At 35.9% G+C, this 15,874-nt stretch overlaps 1 protein-coding gene across 3 annotated transcripts in view; it reads right to left on the bottom strand.

Moving 5' to 3' along the window:
• CWC27 (CWC27 spliceosome associated cyclophilin) overlaps positions 1 to 15,874 on the bottom strand; it is a 208,757-nt gene that overhangs the window by 105,875 nt on the left and 87,008 nt on the right. The window lies entirely within an intron of this gene.

Genomic DNA, 15,874 nt, shown 5'->3' with positions numbered 1-15,874 from the left:
TATTCTCTAAACCTGTATATACACAAAAAGATGTAGCTTTAAAACTTGATGAATTCCTGAACTGGCACCAGTAGCTACCATTTATTAAGCAATTACATGCTAGGTGCAGTGCTAAAATGCTTTAAACTGAATTTTTAAAATTCAATTTTTAACTCATATAATACCACAATTTGGCAAATAATTTCCTCTTCTGTGAAACCCAGCAGGCTGCGGTATTCTGATGATTAAATACAATCATATATTAAAGGTAAACTGCGATGTAAATACTGACTTCACTACAAGTTGCTACGTGACTAGTTTCTACAAGCCAGTTTTAGGGCAGATTCACATTCATGTGCTTGGTACCCATGACGTGAACCATCAGGGTCACTTGTGACCAGTCAAAACTTTGCATTTCACAACTGTGAATATCAGGCATCCACTCTATTTCAATAGAAAGCTAAAATGGATAACAGATACTCAAAGAACATTGTAAATCTGAGTAGGTAACAAGTCTGGAAAAGGTCTAAAAGAAATCCAAGCCAAGCTTTTGTGAAATCTTAAGTCTAAATAGTTCCATACTATGATTCAACCTTTGTGCTTCTTCTTGATCCCCAAATCTTATACTTTTTTTTCCCCTTTTAAAACACTGTCCCGTATCAGTTACCAAACTGATAGGTCTTACAATGTGCACAACTCAGTTCTTTTTACCTTTATCAAACACATATAGCTATATTTTCTATCTGCTTTGCCTCCAAGATCCTGAATTCTGAAACTTCCCTTTCTGATCAAAATCTACTACCTTTTTAACTTTCTCAGTCTTTCATTCCTATTGAACCTGTGCTCACTTACGTAATAATGAAAGCCAACACCTTCCTAGTTCATGATCCATCAGCCCTATTCTTACCCACCTGGCACTCTAACCCTTCTAGATGATACGGTCAGTTATTTCACTGATATCCTCACCAGCACCTTTAATTTTCTTGACTTGTTTGTCCTTATGAATATATCATAATCACCTAGAAGAATTTGTTCACAACATGCTCCAGGAGACAAACCTCTAGAGAATATTATTTTGTTAGATGTTGAGATGTTGCCTGGGAATTTGCCCTTGTAACAAGTTCCCCAGGTGATTCCAATATGCATTCAGGTTTGGGATCCAGTACATTAGGACCGCCCTATAGCACTTATCTTCTCTTCCTTACAACTCCAAGCACTCCTACTTCACTGATCCTTTCATTCAGCCAACAAACATACTCAAATTTCCCTGGACTCTGCTCCAATCAAGTGATGATTATCTTCACCAGTGGACTCCTTCCCTGAAAGAACAGTTTATGTATAGAGTCTACTTTCTCAACCTCGGACTTCTTAATCTCTTGCAATCTATCCTTCTTATACTCTACTGAAACTGCTTCTCTATCAACCAAATTCAATGGTCTTTTCTCAGGCTGCCTTTTCCTCTTTGGCTTCTCTATCATTCAATGACATTACTCACTCCTTCCTTCTTGAAATTCTATTCTAATCAGACTATGTATCACTTTAGAGTCTTGATTCTCCAATTCTTATTGTCCTAATTACTTGTTCTGTTCTCAGCCTGTAACGTTTTTCTCATTTCCATATCCCGTACACTGGCATTCTTATCTAATCTCATAACATCAAATATCACTTTTATATATGTTATTTCCAAATATGGGTGTTTTGTCCTGATTTTTTGGTCCTGCATTTCTAACTATCCATTACAAATCTCCATGTACATTAGTGCTGTACAATAGAATCATAAGGGAAGACATATGCAATTTTAAGTTTCTTGGGAACCACATAAAAAAAGATAAAAGGAAACAGGTTAAATTAATCTTAAGAACTTATTTTAACTCAGTAATTTAGTATGTCCAAAATATCATTATTTCAACATGCAACCAATATAAAAATATTAATACAATATTTTACATTCTTTTTTGTATTAAATGTTCTAAATCTGGCACAGGACATCTCAGTTTAGCCACATTTCGAGGGCCCAGATCTAGATGGATAGTGGAGGCTAGATGCTGCATAATTACAAACTATGTTCAAACTTGAAGTCATCTCTTCCTTGCCCAAGTCTGTTCCTTTTCTGGAAGTCTCTGTTTGATTGTGGAACCATTTTCCTCCTAATGACCAGACTTTAAACTTCCTCTGGGACTGTTCCCCCGCCCTTTCACTGAATCACTGTCGAAGTATGTCATTTTACAATCTCTCTCATATATAGCTACTCCTCTTGACTCTCAACATCAATGCCTAGTTTAGGCTCTCATCATGTATTCCTCAGATAAATGTAATTACTTCCTATTTCTTGAAGTTATTTGAGCACAGGGAATAGCAACCACATCTTTGCTCTATCCGCTAAATACCATTATCTTTTTATTATACTATTTTTTAAAAATTTTAATTTGGTAAGTAATTCAGAAATTTAGATGTTTTCTGAATACTAAGGTCTTTGAGGAAAAGACTATTTTGAAAGTTGAATAGGAAATACTGCATAATGGCTGAACAAACTAATTATGAGAGTAATTTGAAGTATGCAAAATATGAGAGGCAATGACAGTATATACTGTTGAAGAGGCAGTAAAGCACAATAATCAAAAGGATTAACTTTGAATTCAGAAAGCCCTGATTTAAAGGCTAACTATCTCTTATTATCTGAGTGATCTAAGAACAATTCCTTAACTTCTCTGAGACTCAGTTTCTTCTTCAACTACAAAATGGGGGTAAGATATTTAAAATATTGGGCACCGAATACATGTTCAACAGATGGTAGCTATTATTATTTAGATCATGTTTAAAATAGCACTACAGTTAAGGATTGTTTGTGATGTAGGAATATTTATTATGTTATTTACTATAAATAAATGTTACGTCTATTACATATGGAGATTAACTCTGTTCATAATTTTTATAAAGGGCAATGAATGCATAATGCCAGCTTCTAAAGATCTATCCTTAAATAGTCAAAGACTTGAATGCACTATTGAAGTAGCCATAATAACATACAAATTAAATAAGGATGAATACAAACTCAAAAAAGACAAAGTGAGACAGAGAAGGGAAGGTCTATAAGATTATTAAAAATTGCTTCATTATACTGGATTTTTCAAGTGATTCAGAATTTACAACATTGTCAAAATCTTCCAGACTACTGAAACAACACTGTTGGTACTTGTGGAATCCATAACTCCTGGAATGAAGTGAAAGTTTTTAAACTAGTTCTTAGGTCACAGTCTAATTTTAGGGTTCCCAATCTCATATTCTCTGGAATATAATCTTATCTGCTGGCACTAGAATATATTTAAATGTGTTAAAATGAGAATAAAAATTGTAAGCCTGGAATACATGTCACCTTATACTGCCAAATTAGGGGCTTGCTTTAGTCCAGGCAGCATCTTTTTGTCCCCAGAGCCTAGCTTCTGTTTGTAGGATAAAGGAAATGGCTTCTGGGGTGCCTGAGTGGCTCAGTCGGTTACGCATCCGACTCTTGATTTTGGCTCAGGTCATGATCTCAGCGTCCTGGGTTCAAGCCCCACATCAGGCTCTGTACTCAGTGGGGAGTCTGCTTGAGGATTCTCTCTCCCTCTTCCTCTGCTCTCCCTCCCACCCCCATTCTCTCCCACTCTCAAAAAAAAAAAAAAAAAGCCTTCTGTAAAGTGCTATTAACTCTGAGCTAATTCATTTTTTTCCCTAATAAGTATGTTTCTAATTTAAATTCATTTGGGTTTTAATATGGTTTGTATGATATCACCATTATCCACCAGATAATTCTGCATTGTAATATTTTTTTATCTGGTCCAATGGAAGAAAGAATTTCTTTAAAGAAATCAGCCCAATAAAATATCAACAGCCTAGAAATTATAGTAGCCTTTATATATTTAGTAACAGGAAAGAAATTACTAATTTATTCAATAACTTCTGGAGCATCTAATATCTGTACGGTACCATTCTGAGTGATGGCACAGAAATCAGGGTGAATAAGGAGGGAAAGGAACCTAACCTAGCTAGATTCTTTAAATCAGTCACCTCTGTTACCACTTAATCTTCTCAATAACCTGTGGTATGGGCATTTAACAGATAAGAAGTCTGAGGCTTGTGGAGATTAAATACTTAGCCTGATGTCACACAATCTATCAGTAGCTGATAGAGGTCCAAACTAAAAATGGGATTGTCTGTATTCTTTACATTATAGTACACTAATACCTTGAGAAAATCTCCCAGGAGCCTAAATTCCAAGGAGGGACATAAATCTTGTACATAAATAAATAATAACAGTACATAATAAAAAGTGGAGACCTGCCATGACAAAGAAATGACTGAAGCATTTTGCAATTCATAGACGAAAAGATTACAGTAGGCTAAATAAAGGATGGCTTCACAGAGGAGGCATTTGACCTGAGCCCTGAAAGATGAATAGGAGTTAACTACCCATGTGGAGATAAAGTGAAGAGGCACCTAAGCAGTGTGTTTAAGTCAAGACAGGAGGGCGGGGAAACACAGGGTGGGTGTTAAAACATTATGCTATAGCATAAATATTTATAGGGATTGGGGCTAGGAAGAAAAGACAGAGCTAGGAAGAGAATCTGGGACAGAGTGTAAATGCCAAGCGTTTATGAGTGACCAGGTGGGAATATTTTCCTCCAATTTCTCTACAGCTTTGAGCTTTCAATTTTTTTTTAACATCCAATTTCTCACCTGCTCTTATTGCTTCATTTTACCTACTATCCACCTACTTTAATACCTTACTAGTAACCCATACACTCTTTAAATTGCTGTCTTAGAAAAAGTAACTTATGACTTCCTAATAACAAGTTTCAATGGCTTCCTTTTCGATGGTAACTTAGACCTTCATTAGAATCTTTCTTGACCACCTTACCTGTGACCTTTTGCAATCTCAGACATAGTGTCATGCCAGATCTTTTACATTTCTAATATTCTGTCTCTGTTTCCATTGGGTTCTACTCTTTGACCTCTGCCCCTCAAGTTTAGGGGCTTCTCAGTAGCCGAGTCAACCCTCTCTTTTTCTCTTTAGATTTCATCCACATTCAGGACTTCAATTCCATCTATCTTGATGCACTCAGTGTATAAAATCAAGACTGTTAGACTGATGCTCTTTATATATTTCCACTTTCAAGCTTAAATAACATTTCTAACTGCCAGATGGTTACTTCCATTAGATAGTCCACAAGTGCATCAAATTTACCATTTTAAAAGTCAGAGTGATCATTTTGGCTCCTCAAAAAACATCCCCTTGTTTCTGTCTTTCCTACCTTTGACCACCAGAATGCTGGCTGTCAGGCCCACCTTCTACTATTACTCCCTTATTATAGCTGACTAGTGGTCACATCCTTCCTTTGCGAAGTCTCTTCCTTTCTGTAGTCAGTGACAGTTGTTCAGATTTTCACAACTGCACTATCACACCAGCCCGCCCACCTGGCCTGTGTGCCTTTGGTTTGGCCTTTCTTCCATTCATTTAGCATACTTACACCATACCCTGTAATTCTACTCCCCTAAAGTTCATAACTCCCCAAATCCTACTCAAGTGTGCACTACTTTGTTTCCCAAGCATCTGAGTCCCTCCCGTTAGCTACCTTCAAACTACTTTTTCAACCTCATCTCTCACATATCCTCCACAGTTACTCTAAATTTTAGCCAAAACATACCAGTCACCAGTCATAATTATGTTGGTGAACTTTCAGCTTCAGTACACATATCCCCTTGTTCACACTATTTCCATTTTACCTAAAATGGTCTTTCCTCCCTATTTCCATCTACTAAAATTTCCCTCAGCTTTCAGTACATTATGGAGAAAGTGGCACCTGAGCACAGCATTGGGGCAAGGTTGCCAGCCTCATTGAGCCTTAGGTTTCTCATCTATAAATTGTGGCTGTATTCAGCATATGTATTTTAACAAGGCTGATGCAAAGATTAAGAATGAGTCAGAGTAAGAGCACTATCAGGTGCTTAGAAGGCAGGGTTTCTTAATGACAAATATACTACAATAAATTCATGACTATTAAATTACATAAGCAATTTAAATAATTAAAACTTTAAATAAAAATTAATCATTTTAGTAAAAATTGATGGTAAGATGATACTAAGTGCTACACTATTAAAAGCATCTACTCTAATGTCATTGATGGGTTGTTTTTTCTTTTTAAATCTAATGCCCATTTCAAAGATTAAACAAAACATTTTGGTAAAAACAGAGACATGTTTGTCAAAAGACCTAGACCCAACATCATGATATGGCCACAAGCAATTAATCCATCTTCTTTGCCTCAGTTTTACCATCACTCAAGTACATTCTGAGCAAGGTCAGAATCATTCTATTTCAACTTCTTTGTATTAAGGATCTTAAAACCCAGTACTGAAGGAAATGGTGAGATGCCACATATAGTCATTTCATCTTAGATACAAAAAGGTGAAGTGTGAAGATAGTAAGAGATTTTTTTCAATATTGCCCAGGTCAGTAATGGAATTGTAAACATGATAGAGGCTCCTGATTCTTTATGTGGCTTCTCACTTAGTTTGCTAACTACTCACTGAGTGAACAGTACATTGAGAGTTGAATACCTTATTATTTTTTTAAAGATTTTATTTATTTATTTGACAGAGAGCTATAGCAAGAGAACACAAGCAAGGGGAGTGGGAGAGGGAGAAGCAGGCTTCCCGCTGAGCAGGGAGCCCGATGCGGGGCTTGATCCCAGGACCCTGGGATCATGACCTGAGCCAAAGGCAGACGCTTAATGATTGAGCCACCCAGGCGCCCCTGAATACCTTATTTTTAAGCTGAACTTTTTTTTATACAACAGAAGACATTATGAATAAGTAACTACACGGGAAAGTTTTTATAACTATAGTGTGTGTGCATTTTTATCAGACTGTATTACTTTATAGTAGTAGTAGAAAATCTTGCAATGTTTTAAATAGTGCAGCTTTTCAACTTGAGACTGAGGATTTAAAATGGCAACAATTATCTTGCATAATTTTCAGTCAGTTTTTATTTTTTCCCAGATGCTTTTTTAAAAAAAGATTTTATTTGAGAGAGAGAGAGTGCACACAAGCGAGGGGAGGGGCAAAGGGAGAGGGCGAGAGAATCTCAGGTAGACTCCCTGCTGAGTGCGGAGCCTGATGGTGGGGCTTGGTCTCACAATCCTGAGATTATGACCTGAGCTGAAACCAAGAGTAGGATGCTCAGTCAACTGAGCCACCCAGGCGCCCTCCCAGATGCTTTTCTCTTTTTCTTGTTTCCAGGAATGTGCCTTAGGAAAATTTTGAGTTATATCTGTTCTTTTTTCTTATGGCATGAGAAATACCATCTTAATGTTAGGGTGATGAACTCAAACACAGACCTTTTCTAACATTCACCTTCAAAAAAAAAAAGACCTGACTGGTTGACATGCCTTTTTTTTTTTTTTTTGAGATTTTATTTATTTATTTGAGAGAGAGAAAGCACAGAGGGAGAAGGAGACTCCTGATGAGCAGAGTGCCTGATGTGGTACTCGATCCCAAGACCCTGAGATCATGACCTGGGCCGAAAGGAGAAGCTTAATCAACTGAGCCACTCAGGCACCCCATGTTTGACTTTTGAAAAGAACTCTAATCTATGAAAATGAAGTGGACAATAAATGAATTTGTTTAGAGACCTTATTAAGCATGCTGACAGCTAAACATATGTCCATTACAGATCATTGTTTCTGGGACCATAGATATAATACTTGCAGTTAGCTTAAGCCTGCTATTTCCCAACATCTGATAAGAATTCATAACACATGGAAATGATTGCAAAGCAAACAGTACACCCTTCATGGTTTTCAGTCTGCTGCTTTAATCACAAAGATACTGAATCTGTTTGTCATGAAACAACAGCTTGGCTGTTGATGAAATCATAAAATAGCCTATCAGAAGCATTAAGACTATAGATGTATGGTACGATTTTTAGGCTTATGGTATCATCAGCTGAAGTGGGGAATGGAGGTTTAGCATGGGCATCAGAAGGTATCATAATATGTTGTAGTTTATACATAATTGTGAAAATACATACATATATCCAGGAAATATCTAACCAAATTAAATCAGGGAAACCCACTGTACGTTTAAAGCTCTGCTTTACCTATTATCGGCAGTCTGGCCCTAGATAACTAGGTTAAATCTAAGTCTCGGTTTCTGCATCTTGAGATTTGAAAAATACTAAGGTTGTTAGAAATGAATACAACACAATTCCATTGAAATTGCTTAGCATACTTAACATGATGCTCAGAATATGTACTCAACATTAGTTTGCTTCTATTATCATTAGTTTTTCTCACCCCCACCACAAACACTATTTCTGTTTTTACTATTTACAGAATCAGTTACTGACCAACTGAGATCTCAAGCTAACTAAAGATTAAAATGGCAAATTCCTTCATTTTTCTCATGAATACATAGATTTCAAAAGCTTACTGATAAATTTTTGTATTTGATGCACTGCTTGGATTAAATACCACATGCAATGAAAATGAAAAATACAACAGTTTAAAACAACTAAAAATTACAAAATTCCCATATACTAATTCTGGTCACTAAGCACTTGGAACTGAACTGCTTATATTCTTCCATTATAATCTAGTTGAGAAGGTAAAGAACAAACAAGTCAACAAAGAAAAGTACATATACTTACAAATTCTATGAGGAAGGCTAAAGGAGAACCTACATTATTTTTAGTCTACGTGATCTTAGAAAGCATCTATCAAAAGATAAGGTTTAATCTGAGAGATAATGCTCTACATGTCCTTTACAATCTATTACACCAATACGTAAGAATAGAAAGACTGTAATTTGGAAAGAAGGAGGAGTCTAAATGCACCTACATACAGCCTTTAGAGAAATCTTACTCATTTCATATGAAAGATCACATTTATTTCTAAATAAAAAGTTTAGACATCTGATGTAGATTGCCATTAATTTTGTAAGATTTCTTTCAAATCTTAGAAAGTTTTATTCTTTTCCCAAACAGACTAAACAGTGAATACTGCACAAAATCATAAAATGTCCATAACAGTAGGTGATATTGCTATTCTGTCTAAACACATAGTAAGAAGTGCAGAATCAAACATGTTATTTTACAGCAAGACCTTGGCTTAGCTAATATTTCACACAAGTGGAGTAAATTTGTTGTGGCAGAAATTTGGTCTTTAGCCATATGTCTATTCCACAATCCAACTTTACAAATGATATTAACTCAATATGAAAAACATGAGATTTCCATTTCCAGTAAGGCAACATATGAGGAAACCTGAAAATTCTCTTGCAATCGAACACCTAGGAGAGCTGAATAAAGTACATTTTTAAAAAATATAATGAATGTATAACTTAGCTCTTTAAATACATAGCTTAGCTTGCTAAAAACCAAAAGGCTGAAAAACAAGAAGAGGACTGAGAACCAGAGCAAGAAGCATTGCAACTGTTACTGGGATACTCTGAGTTAAGTGTCTCAGTAACCTAGGACTGTGGGCTTTAACATGGGGTTTTAGTCATGAGGATCGAAGTAGTACTCCTACACATAAAATCTAAAGATTCTCTACTCATAGGAAAGGTGAGAATAAACACATCTACTAAAAAAAAAACCAGGAAGACTACAAAGAAGATTGTCTCAGGTCCATGCAGGCTCTCAAGCTAATGAATATTTTCAGGATATCTAAGGAGTATTTTTAATTAAAACCACCAGTGACCTATTATACTCTATTGTGCCTGTTGGAACAAAAGGCAAATTATCTCTGAAGGAAGAAATCTTCAGTCAGATTTCAAAGGACTCTGAAGAGTTCTTAAAAAAAAAAAAAGCTCCAATAAAAAGATTTCATAATATACAAGGAAACAAGGCATTGTGAGAATCAGAGGACTAACAAGTAATAATAGAACCTGACCCTCAAAACTTTAGACTGCAAGAATAAAACAAGTATATTTATTATATGGAGATAATAAAAAATTGAATACAAAATCTACATCAATAATTGGAAGAATCAAAACAACTTTCAAAAGGGACAAATAGAATAGCTAAACTCAATGAACTACTGAATAGCTGGAAAAAAGGGATTGAGTGAATTAGATATATCTGAAGACAAACATAACACAGGATGCAAAACAGAAAAAAAATCAACAACTGTAGAGAGTTAAAAGAAATGGAAGACAGAATGAGAAAGTCCATTACAAGTGGAATTGCAGAAAGAGAAAACAGAAATGGGAATTGAGACAATAATGTCTGGGAATTTTCCAAAATTGCTCAAAAATATTAGTCTTTAGATTCAGGAAGCTCAATGAATTCAAGCAAGATAAATAAAAAGAAAATCCAAATGTAGACATGTAATAGTCAAAATGCAGAACACCACAAACTGATCTTAAAACAACCAGCATATGGGCACCTGACTGGCTCAGTCAGTTAAGCGTCCCACTCTTGGTTTTGGCTCAGGTCATGATCTCATGGGTCCTGGAAATCAGCCCTGTGTCAGGCTACATACTTGGCAGGGAGTCTGCTGGAAGATTCTCTCCCTCTGTCTCCCCTCTCCCCCCCACCCCCGCCCTGCATATGCTCACTCTCTCTCTCTCTCTCTCCCTCAAATAAAGTAAATGGATAAATCTTAAAAAAAAAAAAACAAGGATAAATCACTTAAAATTAAATTCACCTTTTTCTTGGACAGAGCAAGTAGCCGGACATATTGTGAGAATAAAGTAGTCATGGACTTATGCAACATAAAATGATGTCTTTCATTATTGTCATGAAAGCAAAGAACAAATAATGGCTGGATGCTTAAACAAAAATGATTATGGTCCTAACTAGCTTAACTGTTTCAAGAATGCAAAATAATTGGTCAAAGTTAAGCTTGGGATATATTTCTACTAAAGTACTATAGAGTAGGTTCTTACCCATTTTCTGGCCTCTAATGCTGCCTTGAGTATAAAGCAGAAGACAAACCAATTACAGGTGTAGGATAAATGGGTGGGTCCAGGTGGTAGGAGTACTAGCAGCAGCAAGAATATAAAAGACCGAAGGGGATTTAGCTGATAGCAAATCTGAGTCAACACCATGATGTGACTGCCTGAAAGAGTGTGTATGATCATAGGTCTCATTAAAAGAAGTACAGGTTGCCCAATATGTATGTTACATCTTTTGTGACTGTTCCACAGTCCTTGAATATTCTGCTCTATTTTGTTCTTTGTTCCCCTAGCTTTTTGGTTTTCAAAGATTCTATTGATATATATATCCTCTAGCTCAGAGATTCTTTCCTCTGTGTCCAGTCTACTAATAAGCCCATTCAAAGGTAGTCTTCACTTCTCTTACAGTGTTTTTGATCTGTAGGATTTCTTTTTGGTTCCTTCTCATCTTTCCTCATCATTTTGGTCTTCATCTCTCTGCTTACATTGCCTGTCTGTCCTTTCATGTGGTCTACTTTATCCAGTAGAGTTCTCAGCATAGTAATGATGTTTGTTTCAAGTTCCCGGTCTGAGAGTTCCAACATCCTTGCCATATCTGGCGCTGATGCTTGCTCTATCTCTTCAAATTGTATCTTTTGCCTTTTGGTGTGGCTTGTAATTTTTCCTGGTAGCCATTCATGATGTACTAGGTAAAAGGAACTGCTGTAAATAGGCCTTTAGTAATGTGGTGGTGAGGTGTGGGAGGGGATGCCCTATAGCCCTATGATTAGGTATTAGTTTTTTAGTGATCCTATGCCTCTGGACTAGACTTCACAAATGTTTCTCAGGTTTGTTTTTGTTTTTGTTTTTTTGTCTCCCATTAGGTGGGGCAGGATGGCTACAGTGGACTGGAGTTTATATTTTCCTTCTCCCACATGAAAGGCTAGAGGAAACTGGAGTTGGGTGTTTCACTTCTGCCATAAGGAGGGCTAGAGCTAGAGGAAGTTGGCTATTTCCCTTCCCCCAGGTAAGTTAGGCTCTGATAATTCCCCAACAGGTTAGGCTCTAGTTAACTAGTTCTCCCTAAAGACAAGCAAGAAGAAGACCATATTTTGTTATATTTCAAAATGATTCCTCTTACCCTTCCTCTGGAGGAGGCACTAGGGGATTTTTCTGTTACATTTACTATAAGAACCTAGTTGAACTCTCAGAGGTAAACCTCACAATGTTATGGGGAGGCCTCCCTATGACTGTGTCACCCTGGAGTTTTTAACTCTCAGATTTGTCCACACAGAGCCTCTGGCAATTCATCAACTGTAGTTCAGGTTTCTCATCCAGCACTGTTCTTATGGCAGTTTCTCCTTGTGCTCAGGTAAGCTGCAATTCCCTGTGGTCACCTGTCTGTCTTTCCAATATTGGAGGAAGAAATGTGCCCTCTTTCCTCATGTCTGGTAGTGATCCAAGAAGAGGAAAAAGGCAAGGTTAAATAATTTTATTAAAAAAATATTTTTATTTTACTTGCATTTAACATAAAAATACTAAATGGAAGACTAAAAAATTTTCTAAATTTTATATAAATGTTTCTTTGTGTCAAGAGATTTCTTAAGAAATTCTTCCATTTTATGAAAAAAGGTTATAAAAATATTAGGAGAATGGAGTTTTTTTATTTTTTAATGACATTTTAGGCTGTACTGATTCACTTCCTGCCCTAAAGGTTGAGGACATTAGTATACTTCATATTTTTTCCATTTTCCCTTCCTCCATTTTCCAATTTGGGTTAGTTATATTATTGTTTTTACATTGTCAATGTTCATAGCATTTATATGTAGAATTTTCACAGTTGTATAGTCTTAGTTTTATATGTAAATGATTTATTATTCACCACCATCTCTTTTTCTCCTAGTCCTGAGTTTAAGAGATGTCTGGAATAATACTCACTTTCTGTTAATAAAAGTTATTTCTGGATGTAGGTGTGTTGTTGTTTCAGGTTTCCTATTTTCCTCTTGCTCTGATATACTCCCTTAATTTTTTATGAGTAGGCATTATTTTTACAAAAAAACTAAAGTCATTTAGAAAAAAATTTAATGAGCTACATTTATCACAGTATCTAACACTGTGATTCAATATGTAGTATAGGCTAAATAAATATAGGCATAAACTGAAGGAGAAATGGTATCAGAATACTAATCCTGGGAACCATCAGAGAGGTGTGGAGGCTAGGGAAGAGAACTTTTATGAGAAGACATTTCAAACATAACCCAGAGAATAAAAACCACTAAGAACATTGCAACAGATAAAATAATATATACCAAAAAATTATGAGGTAATTTTTGTGGAGGTCATACTTAGTGGAAAATAAGCATTATGTAAATTATTTATTAAAGATTTCCCATTTCCCACAGTACTCTTGCTTTGCTAAGTTTGTTTTACTTACATCAAAATGACTTCAATATTATGTAAAAGTATGAAAATGTGAACAAATGATTTTAAGTAGAATACATGGTATGGATTAAATAAGGAAAGAAAGTGAGGCAGAAATTTTTTCTGGCATTCAGCTAGACTTTCATCAGCATGGATTAGAATGATATAAACTGCCTTCTAGAGGATCATAAGGTTTTATACAGTGTTTCTTTCACAAATGGAGTTGCAAGTAGGTGGTCCTTTTTAATCACTGAAACTTTTCCCATTTTAAGTTTAAGGACTGTTGGTCCTGCCTTTGTTATCTAATGCATGTAGAGACACTGAGGTCCCTCCACCTGCAATACCCTTTTATGTGTCTCCTGGACCAGTTGTAATGAGGACAAAAAGTACATCATAAGCTTCCATTCTGCTCAAGAATGAGTCACACTATTTATTGTAGGTCTATAAAATCAAGTCTAATCCAAGTGTAGCCTTTCTGATAGTAACTAAAAGATGGTGGTGGTGATGATGATGATGATGATGATATTATATCTTATTTTTCTAATTTTAATTTCAGACTCTCTTCTCACTGGGTGGGTGGGAGTTCCCAAGTTCCCCAAGAAGTACTTTGCTTGCTTTTTCAAGACAGATGAGCCATTAGATAAATGGTGCTCTTACTTACTTGACTTTGAAGATTACCCTCCCTAACTGCCTAGTTTAATGAGCAAGCTTAGACTCTGAGTAGAGATGCCTTCCCAAATCAAGTTCACTGCATCCTTTTGACCGTGGGACTCTGATTTGGCTTGCCATTAAGTCAATCTCCAACTAGAGTCAGGGTAACTTTTTCAAGCTCAATTTGACCTCACTGATTCCTTGCTACAGCACCCCTTGATGCTTAAAGTACATACTTATTAACTTTACTACAAGGTTCTTCATGGTCTCGGCTATGCTTTATTCTCTAGCTCTGCCTCTGGTGCCTCACCCCTTGCATGCATTCCACACATTCTAAAACCCCATTAGTTCTTAGAATGTATCATAATCTTTGACACCTACTCCTCGTGGCCTACAACACTCCACTCTTTCACTTCCCTTCTACTTAGACCTCACATTTATCCTTCAGATCTCAGCTTCCATGTCACTTTCTCTGCAGAGACTTCAGAACTCCAATATTGGTACACAAGCTCCCTATGTTTATCCTTACTGTCACACTGACAATACCATATTTTAACTGCCTGTTACTTCTTCGTAATATCCACTAGTCCAATAAAACCAAGTCATTTTACTTTTATAACCCAAATAACCAGCACAGAATCTGACACATAAGCAGTATTCAGCACTCAGTAAATATGTCAAATAGTACACTAACACTAAAAAAATAAATCGTTTCTCTTAAGCACTGGCAAAATACATCAATGCTAAGTGTGTAAACACTTTAACTCAGCAATTCTAGGCATGCATTGTAAGGCACCAAAAGTGTTCAAGCATCTGAACAGATGCAAAATGTGCTGGCTGTTCACTACAACACTGTTTATAATGTGAAATGTCTATTTAAAATAATTAGACTACATAATAAAGACAAAGTATTATTTAATTTATATAGAATTGTACGTTTATGAATGTGTGCATGCCTACACATAAAAACAAAAATAGGGGTGCCTGCCTGACCCATTCAGAAGAGCCATGTGACTCTTGATCTCGGGGTCATGAATTCGAGCCCCACACTGGGTGTAGAGATAACTTAAATAAATAAACAACAAAAAAAAGATTTGAAAGGTTTACTAAAATGAACACAATGATTAGTTCTGTAGAGTGCAATGCCATGTGACAATGATTTTATAAATTCTAAATTTTGATTATAAAGATTAAGCTATTTCTGTTTAGAAAAAGAAGTTTCTTTTTTTAGGGGAATATTTCAAATGATTTCCTCTGAATATTAGTGGGAGGTACTATGATCCATTGTTCCTTTTGTACTCTTCTTTAAAAAAAAATTAAAACTAAGAAGTTAAACTTAATCAATTAAAAAATACTCGGACATCCAGGAAACCTAATGCATGATTTTTACTGACTTTTGATTTCTACAATGGTCTCACTGCCTAATCTTAAATATTTTAGAGTATTTTAGTAGTGTATAGTAAGTCAAGCACAGGAGATAGGGTGTGGCATATCTGAATGCTTACACAATGTTTAGATTTATCTATTTGCAAGACAAACGAAATTTAACATAAGGAATACTCCAATTTGTGCTAATAAGTCTATTACTACAATGACAGTACTGAGTCTTTAAACAAACGTTTTTTAAGATCCCCTTCACGATTTAATTATCCATTACTATGGATAAATAAACTCGCTTTATGAATGTGATGAAACTACAAGCCCAGGTCACTACAAAAACATTTTGTTTAAATTTGATCGCACCTCTCACAACTAAACATTTGGAACCCACCTGATATATGCTTCTGTTCCATGGCTCTAAGCCACTAAGGGTGTTTTGGAGAAGGAATATAAACTTGCACATTTTTTTTTAAAGCTTCTTTTCTATCCTAAGGGCCACGGGGCAAGAGATTGGGGGAAGAAGTACGGA

This window comes from Eumetopias jubatus, unplaced genomic scaffold, assembly GCF_037043125.1.
Source record: "Eumetopias jubatus isolate StellerSeaLion01/CBP00866 unplaced genomic scaffold, mEumJub1_p1.0 scaffold_5, whole genome shotgun sequence".
Classification (NCBI taxonomy): domain Eukaryota; kingdom Metazoa; phylum Chordata; class Mammalia; order Carnivora; family Otariidae; genus Eumetopias; species Eumetopias jubatus.
Note: the sequence above shows the minus strand (reverse complement) of the source record. Positions and strands in the feature narration are given on the sequence as shown.